Below are 10,021 nucleotides of genomic sequence, written 5' to 3'. Positions count from 1 at the left end.
GTTTTACGGAAACACATCCACACCCATTCATTTATGTATCGCCTAGAATACATACAACAGTACAACCTTAACATACAACACTTGGATAGTTGCAACAAAGACTCTATGGCCAGAAAAGCAAATATTTACTATCTGGCCCTTCATAAAAAAAACCTTGCTGTTCCTGTCATACTCTATTCTTTCTGCCTGAAACTTTCCTTCTCTTACATTTTTTCCTCACTTCCACCCCTTCCCTCCCTTTACCTGGTTAAAAACTACTTACATTTTAGCACTTAGCCTAGAAATAACTTCCTCCAGGAAGTCCTCCCTTACTACTCCCCAACCGTGTAGATCTTTCCCGAGCACTCTCTAGTTGTGTCACGGCAATACTTATAGTCGTAGTGGCCTACCAGTGTCCCCCACCAGCCTGTAAGCTCCTTGAGGACAGGGACTGGGTCTGTTTTATAGGCCTGTGTCTCCACTCGCGAACCCCAGGGCTGGGGTATAAATAGAGTCCCATGTAACGTTTGTCTAAATATCTATGAATTGTAAACTACATTATAAACTACAAGCTAACAAAGAGTTAAATAAAATACCTTCAGAGTGACCCTGACAAATATTTCTTCATATATGGTTTAAAAATGGGCAAAGCTATGATTTTCATGTGATTAAAAGTTGGACAAATATTAAAGACAATTTAATTATTACTGTACATGTCTGACTGTTCTACTAACCAATGTTTTGATAAGTAATGAAATGACACACGATTAAAGAACTATTGTATGTTTATTTTACAAAATTTATTTTTTTGTCTTCATTTTGGTGAACTAGTAATTATGTTATTATAATCTAGATTTTTTACATAATGTGTGTTCAATTGCTCTTAATAATATGAAGGATTACAAATGAAATTGTTTTAAAAAGTACATAAAATTTGGATCATTTTCATCAAAAAGTAAAGTAAAAATAAGAAAGCAAAACATGACAGTATTTTATATATGTTATTTTTCTTCTGTATTATTCAAAACAATGTATTAAAATTAAGACAAAAATAAAAGTATGATTAAATGTCATTTAAATCAAAATAATTTAAAGCCAAATTTTAAATTCAATTTTGTGTAAACTTAATCAAATCTTATTAAATATATACATAAATAAAAGGATTTCAATTCTAGTGTGCAATGTCTGTTAGGAAAGAATTGGTGTCACTCTTCATAAGCCATATCCATTTCTGCACACGCACAAATATACTGTGAATTGTTTGATATAGTTATCATTCTACTTCCTAAAGTACCGCCAGAACGACCAACTGAAAGAATATTAAGCATGAAAATAGACCCTCGGCCCCACGGGGAAATCATCATTCTTTCTGCAACAATCTATTGCACTCACGCTGACAGGAAGGGCCTGACAACTTGTTTGTCTTTTCTCTTACCGAAGCCCTTCCACGGCTCAAATCCTCCCTGCGTGCCAGAAAAGTGTCTCCCTCCAACATCTGCAGTGGCATAACCCACAAACCTCTGTGGCACTCTGACACAGTCATTTTTAGTTTTGAGGACATACTGCCAGGGATACAGCCAAGTCCTCTCACGGGGCCTGAACGGTGTGAGTTGCAAGAGGAGCTGTTTAGAGTTCCAGGTCACGCCGCGCCAGGCTGAGCACCTCGCATTCTTTCATGCATTTGTTCCTCTGTGTGTTTGTAATATGCATAGTGCTCTAAAGGGAGGGGCTGCAGTAGTGGCTCCACTTGCTTGAGTATAAGGGCAATATAGCTCCCTTGTCCATTGTTGTATCCTCCTTCTTACCACAGGGTCTGACACATAGTAGGTGCTCAGTAAATGCTGATGTGGGTATACTAAGAAGGATTTTTATTCTCTTGGACCAGTGAGGCGCTAATACATCAATGGCTGGTGTCTGGTTAACCACTAGCCATCTACCAGAACAGGGGGCAGCAAACCTTTGCTGTCAATGGCTAGATAGCAAATAGTCCGGACTCGTGGGCTATAGGGTCTCTGTGGCAAATCCTCAACTCTGCCGCTGTAGTGCAAAAGCAGTCATAGACAGCACATAAATATGACTGTGCTCCAATAAAACTTTATTTATAAAAATAGGGACAAACCATATTTGGCCTGTGGGCCGTAGTAGAGCACAGGACAGGGACAACCACGATGGAGAGGAGGCAGCAGAAACAAAATATGTCGATGAGATTATCAGGAGCAGATGAGCGCTAAGGGCACTGCCACCCTACTCCGATGGTAACTACTCTGGCATGCCTCAGCTGAAATTGTGCCAAGAGGTGCTAAAGGCATCCTGGAGGCTGGCTTTCTTCCTCTGGACTGCTCCTCCTCCTCCTTGGCCTCTCTGCATTGTCACCCTGACTATTTATCTTTTTATAGGTGTCTCCAGTTTTCTGTCTAGCGCAGTGTTTCTCCAGCCAGGCTGGCAGCACATTAGAATCACCCAGGGAGTTTATTAAAAAAAAAAAAATTCCTGTTTGGACTCTATCCCAGATGTATTAGTCTGCTCAGGCTGCCATAACAAAATACCACAGATGAAGTGGTTTGAAAGACAGAAATTTATTTTCTTGGAGTTGGAGAGGCTGGGAATCTAAGATCATGATGCCGTCAGGGCCAGTTTCTGGCTCAGCCTCTCCTGGGCTTACAAACGGCCACTTTCCTGCTGTGTGCTCGCAAGGCCTTTTCTCTGTGCCTGGGAACTCGGACGTTTCTCTTCCTGTAAGGCCGCGGGTGCCGTCAGATCCGGGCCCCAACCTTATGACCTCATTTAACCTTAATTACCTCCTTAAAGGCCTTATCTTTAAAATACAATCACATTGGGGGTCAGGGCCTCAACATAACTTTGGGGGAGCACAATTCAGGCCAGTAACATTATGGTTTGTAATAAGAAATATATATCTTTGGTCTTTGTTCATTCTTTCGAGAACAGAGCCCCCAAGACGCTTGTAATTCCAGATTAAAGAGCCAGAGGGGTATTTCTTGTTACAATATCTAGTTTTGTCCTCAGTCTTTGAAATAGCTCATAAAGGTGAAAGAAATGCCTTTGGTTATGCATAATAAGACCCTTTCAAAGACAATGAGTTTATGTTAATGAGGTGAATTTTGGAAAGCCCTTAAGGATGCGGTCTGGGTGCCAGAGGAACAAATTTTTGTTTTCATTTATTTCTGAGGTGTTTATTTTGCTAACATTCAATCACTCAGTCCTCTTTGAGGAAAAGAATACTTTTTAAAAATAAGTAAAATGCTGTTCTGAGCGATACATAGAACAGCCTTCTTTTATTTAAATTCTCAATTACAGCTGACAGTTAATATTATTTCATATTAGTTTCAGGTGTACAGAATAGTGGTTAGACCTCTGTCTAATTTATGAAGTAGTTTCCCGATAAGTGTAGCGCACACCTGGCTCCCTGCATAGTTATTACAATATTATTGACTATATTTCCTATGCTGCGTTTTACATCCCCATGACTATGTTGTAACTACCAATTTGTACTTCTTAATCCCCTCCTCTTTTTCACCCAGCTCCCCAACCCCCCTCCGATCTGGCAACCATCAGTTTATATCTGTGAGTCTGTTTTCTTTGTTTATTTAGTTCTTTTGATTTCACATATAAGTGAAATCATATGGTATTTGTCTTTCTCTGTCAGACTTATTTTACTGAACATAATACTTTCTACTTAACAACATGGGTCCACCCATGTTGTTACAAATGGTAAGAGTTCATTCTTTCTAATGGCTGAGTAATATTCCATTATATATGTGTACCACTTCTTTTTATCCACTTCTCTTTTCAACGCTTGTTGCCTCCATATCTTGGCTATTGTAAATAGTGCTGCAATGAACATAGGGGTGCATATACCTTTTCAGTTAGTGTTTTGGATTTCTTTGGATCAATACCCAAAAGTGGAATTGCTGGGTTATATGGTAGTTCTACTTTTACCGTTTTGAGGAACCGCTATACTGTTTTCCATAGTAGTTGCACCAATTTGCAATCCCACCAACAAGGCATGAGGATTCCCTTTTCTCCACATCCTTGAGGACATTTGTAGTTTGTTGATTTATTGGTAATAACTATTCTGAGAGGTGTGAGGTGATGTCTAATTGTGGTTCTCTGATGATTAGTGATGCTGAGCATTTTTTGTATGTGTATCGGCCATGTTAGTGTCCTCTTTGGAGAAGTGTCTGTTGAGGTCCTCTGCCCATTTTAAATTGGATTGTTTGGGGAATGTTTTGGTATTCAGTTGTATGAGTTCTTTATAAGTTTTGGATATTAACCTCTTATCGGATGTATCATTGGTGAATGTCTTCTCCCCACTGGTAGGTTGTCTTTTCCATTTTGTTGATGGTTTCCTTTTACCGTGCAAGAAATTTTTAGTTAGATATAGTCCTATTTCTTCATTTTTTCTTTTGTTTCCCTTGCCCAAGGATATATATATATATATTATTAAGAGCACTGTCAGAATTTATTGTCTATTTTTCTTCTAGTTTTATGGTTTTGGGTCTTATTAAGTCTTTACTCCATTTTGAATTTATTCTTGTATGTGGTGTAAGAAAGTGGTCTAGTTTCATTTTTTGCATGTATGTTTCCAGTTTCCCCAACACCATTTAATAGACTGTCTTTATGCTAGTGTATATTCCTGCCTTCTTTATCATAGATTAATTGGCCAGATAGACATGAGTTTATTTCTGGGCTCTCTATTCTGTTCTATTAATCCATGTGTCTGTTTTAATGCCAGTACCCTGCTGTTTTGATTCCTATCAGATCTGATATCAGTTTGATATCAGATAGCATGACACCTCCAACTTTGTCCCTCTTTCTCAAGATTGCTTTGGCTATTTAGGGTCTTTTGTGTTCCATATACATTTTAGGATTACTTTTCCTAGTTATGTGAAAAATGCCATTGGTATTTTGATAGGAATTGCATTGAATCTATGGATTGCTTTGGGTAGAATGGACATTTTAATGATGTTAATTCTTCCTATCCATGAGAATGGTATATGTTTCCATTTATTTGTATCTTCTTCAATTTCTTTGTTCAATGTCCTATAATTTTTTGAGTACAAGTCTTTTACCTCCTTGGCTAGGTTTATTCCTAGGTATTTTTTAAAGCTATTGTAAATGCAATTATTCTCTTAATTTCTCTTTCTGCTTGTTTAATATTGCTGTATAAAAAATGCAACTGATTTCTGAGTATTGATTTTGCATCCTGCTATGTTACTGAATTTATTTATCAATTCCTATAGTTTTTATGGTGGAATTTTAAGGATTCTCTATACAGGGTGGGGTAAGAGTAGGTTTACAGTTATTCATATGGAAAATACAATAATTAATAAATAATAATACCAGAATAAATTCTGTTCTGTGTACTCACAATTGTAAACCTACTTTTGCCCCACCCTGTATATAGCATTGTCATCTTTTTTTTTTTTTAAGATTTTATTTATTTGTGTTTGGAGGATGGGAAGGGAGGGAGAAAGGGAGAGGAACATCAATGTGTGAGAGAAACAACATTCGGTTGCCTCTCGCATGCCCCCAACTGGGAACCAAACCTGCAACCCAGGCATGGGCCCTGACAAGGAATCGAACCAACAGCCTTTTATGTTGTAGGACGTTGCCCAACCAACTGAGCCACACCGGTCAGGGCAGCATCATGTCATCTTATTAGCACCATTTTTAACTGCTGCTCTCTCCAGAAGAAAGACTTCAGTGCACGATGGAACTAAAGGTGTCTCTAAAGGTAGAAGTGTAATCCATTCATTCCTCAGGTCCCACTGAGGTATTTTCTGACTCTACAATATTTTAAACATTACATTTCCTTCTTCTTCTGCCTCTAATTCCCTTTTTCCATGCTTACCTTCTCTTTCTGACCCATTCCTCTCCTAAGCCTGCAATACATATATACCAAATGGTAAGCTATACTTTTAATTTTCCAGTGTTCTTCTTTCTTTGAGTCTATGTTTGGAAGAGATTAACTAGGTAAGCTCCAGACATCCTTCTCAGATTGTAACTTTTTCCTCTGTCCTACCTCATTCCCATCAGCTCACAAGAGAACCTATGTCTTCTATCTTTTTAAAACATACCATAGTCACTATTTTTTAAAACCTATTTTTTGACCCCATATGCTCCTGCAACCCTATCTTCTCTGTTCTCCATTACAGTCTTATCTTATAAAAAGTTGACCATAACCACTGCCTTCATTTCTCACCTCTCATTCTCTCTTCAATGCACTTCATTGGCTCTTATCCCACTCTCCGTGCTGATATCTCCCAAATTCATATTTCCAGCCCCATCCTTCCTTATCAACTGCCTATAATTTGGATGTTTAATTTCTAAATTAACATGCCCTTGTTTCCCCAGCTTGATCTGCTATTCTCCCAGCTTCCTTACCTGGCAAAGAGCTCTAACGGGGGGCTCAAACCACAGGCCTGGGGATCATCCATTCCCTCAGCTCCCCCTGTGAAATTTACCAAGTGCTATCTACTCTCCTCTACCTCCAGAATTTCCCAAATCTGTCTGCTTCTCTTCATCTTTATCCTCTTCCAAGCCACCATTATTTGACTGGGATTACTGGTATAGCCACTTTATATAATCAATTCTCCACACGGAAGCCCGAGTAATATTTTAACATGAAAATCAGATATCACCCTTCTGCCAAACACCCCTTGATGACTTTCCATCGTGTTTAGCATAAAATCTGGACTTCAAGGCTCTATCGGGGTGTCCAACCTTTTGGCGTCTCTGCGCTACACTGGAGGAAGAAGAGTCGTCTTGGACCACCCATTAAATACATTGCAACATGTAACCACAAAAAAATCTTATAATGTTTGAAGTAGATTTATGATTTTGTAGTTGGCTGCATTCACAGCCATCCTGGGCTGTATGCGGCCTGCGGGCCACAGGTTGGACCCCTCTGCTCGATCAGGTTTCTGGTCTCTCTGACTGGGTCACCCCCGCCCCTGCTTTCTAAGCCTCAGCCATACTTGCTATCTTTCTGTTCCTTGAACATGTTACATTTTGGCGCTTCTGTACTATTTGCTCCTCCTCCTTAGAATATGAATTCCCTTGATCTTCTACCTCTGGCTTCTTTCCAATACTTGGGTCTCAATTCAAATGTCACCTTCTCAGAGTGGCCTTCCCTCGCCACCTAATTTAAAATACTCACTTATCTAGTCTCTATCACCCTCTCCTGTTTTATTTTCATATTAGCACTATTACAACCTGATGTTCCATTGCTTCGTGGGGGTCCACTCACACAGTAGAATGCAACGTGTGAGAACTAGAAGCTTGTATCTCTTGTGTTTTGCCACAGGCCCAGCATTTAGAATGGTCCCAGCACATAGCAAGCCCTCAAGAAATATTTGTTTAATAACTCAGTGGAAAGTAAGATCCTTGAAGCCTAGGACCATTGTGACTCAAACTTCTATAACTTTCCCTGATGCCTAATAACATTGCTACATACCTTATGAGCTCTGAAAATATGACTCATGATGATGAAAGCATGAGCAACAAATTTACCTTAAAAATTCTGGAAAAAAATAAGTCAGAGAAAGACAAATATCCTATGATTTCACTTACCTGTGGAATCTAAAGAACAAAATTAATGAACGAATAGATTTGAAACAGACTCCGACACAGAGAGTGGACTGGTGGTTGCCAGAGAGGAGGGTGGTTGGGGGCCTGGTGAAAGAGGTGAAGGGACTGAGAAGTACAGGTTGGTAGTTACAGGTAGTCATGGGGATGTACAGTGCAGCGTGGGGAATATAGTCAATAATACGGGACGACTATATATGGTGCCAGGTGGGACTGGAAATATCGGGGGGGAACACTTTATAAAGTATGTGATTGTCTAATCACTATGCAGTACACCTGAAACCAATACAAAATATTTAAAGTAAACTGTAATTGAAAAACAAAAATTTTAAAAAGCAAACAAAAAAGTCTGCAAAGACAAAGGGAAAGAGAACTTAATGTATACTTTCCTCTGAAGGAAAACTTCTGATGAAAATCTGCTGTGATAAATCTAACAGTTATTCCAACCGCAATCCCCCAAATTTGGTAACCTTTTCTAGGTTTGGAGTCCAAACCTTTGCACGAATACATGGTTGGCCAGTTCCAAACGCCAGGCATTCCCCAACGTCTCTAGTCTGTTACTCTTGCCCTCCTTCCCTGCTAGACATTGTGAACTATAGGAGCAACGAGTATTTAGTTGTTTTGAGAATTTTCTTCTAGCACGAAACACTGTCAATAATTCCACGACCTGAAGAGTTTTCCAGGGTTTCGGAGCCTATATTATGAGAAACTTTTTAAAAGTGGGTTACAGGCACTTTTCTGCCCGCTCCGTACAACTCTAATAGATGGTGCGGCGCCTTACCAAGGGCCTAGACGCTCAGCACCCACACCTCTGGTCTAAAACTAGGTTACAAGCAAAATGAAAACTCTGCAAAAAAGAAAAAACCCTTCTGCTTTTTATCAAGTCCTCAGCTCCATGCACATCTCACAGGCAGGGAAATCCAGATCATGTAAAGAGATCAAGAACCTAAATAATGATGCAGCTGATGAACAATAACAGACACTCCCTTTGAAAATGTGGAAATTCTCATTTCCATACTAAAGCCAAGAGAGCACGGCCATGACGTCAGCAGGCAAGAAGGACTCAAAGGGTACTTTCCTTATTTACCTGACAGATCTTGCCCTACTTCATCCTGAGCAAAGCAGGCCCGGCCGCACCTACGGTTCAGGGGATTTTAGGCCTGAGGAGGGGTAAAATGGAATGGAGAGGCTTTATCTAGTTGAACTATGCGTAGTGTGGGAAAGTGTCCAAGTGAAAACAATTGAATACCAAATCATTTTCCCGTAAGGCTGGCAGTGTTGTCCATAGATGGTTTAGCATCAAGCACCCTGGAAACTCTAGGAAGACATCTTTAAGGGACAATACCCCCCCCCCCCCTCCACTGGGTAAATGTCTTCACTCCAAGAGGATAGCCTGGAAAGATGGTGTTATCTTGACGCCATGACAACGAAGCCCTGAGCGCCCCTATGGTGAGGTTCCTGTGCTCCACCCTCACTGGGTTTAGGAAACTGATAAGACAGCTGTGAAAATAGAGCATAAAACATTGTCTCTCATCCTCTCCCCTGGCACAGTTTGTGCTTTTTAAAGAGGGGCCAGGAGGTTGTTATTTTCCATTTTTTAAAATGCTTATGGACCAAAACACAACTAAGCAACCACACATATTGCAAAGTGAATTTGTCCAGCCATTAGCTCATACGTAGCTTGTACACATGTATGTAGTCATTTAAAACATTGTATTATTAATATATTTGAATATCCACAAAAGCAGAGAGAATAATACAATATCGATCTCCAACAATTATTGGCGTAAACCCATTCCATTTTAATGTTCTTAAAATAAAACCTGAAATTGTGCTATGAAAACGTGCCCAGGTGTCTCTGATAGGCTATAACATTTGTTATGATACACAATAACTTCCTTAGAGTTTTGAGGCAAAAGAGTAAAAAGTTCATAAATTCTGACTAACTGCCTGCGATTCAGTCCAAACTATTGAAAAAGCTGCACTATACAATTTTTTAAAGACAGTTTTATCACTTCCACGTTAAAGAGGATCATAAAAACATTGCAGACAAGGTCCTATCAACACACACACACAAATGGTAACTGTAAAATTATTAATTATCTTTTCATGCAAATAGATATATTAATCAACTCAGGCTGCCATAACAAAACACCATAGACTAGATGGTTACACAACAGAAATTAATTTTCCTCACAGTTCTGGAGGCTAAAGTCTGAAACCAGCTGTCAGCATGGTTGGGTTTGGTGAGAGTTGTCTTCCTGGCTTGTCTGTCCTTCGAAGGCAGAGCAAGCAAGCAAGCAGCTCTCTGGTATCCTATCAAAAGAGCCCTCCCTCATGACCTAACCTAAACCTATCTTCCCAGGGCCCCACCTCCAAACACCATCCTGTTTGGGGTTGGGGCTTCAACATACGAATTTTGGGAAAACACAAT

The sequence above is a fragment of the Desmodus rotundus genome, chromosome 9 (genome assembly GCF_022682495.2).
Source record: "Desmodus rotundus isolate HL8 chromosome 9, HLdesRot8A.1, whole genome shotgun sequence".
In the NCBI taxonomy this organism is placed as follows: domain Eukaryota; kingdom Metazoa; phylum Chordata; class Mammalia; order Chiroptera; family Phyllostomidae; genus Desmodus; species Desmodus rotundus.
The sequence above is the reverse complement of the archived record's forward strand: the minus strand, read 5'-3'. Positions refer to the sequence as shown.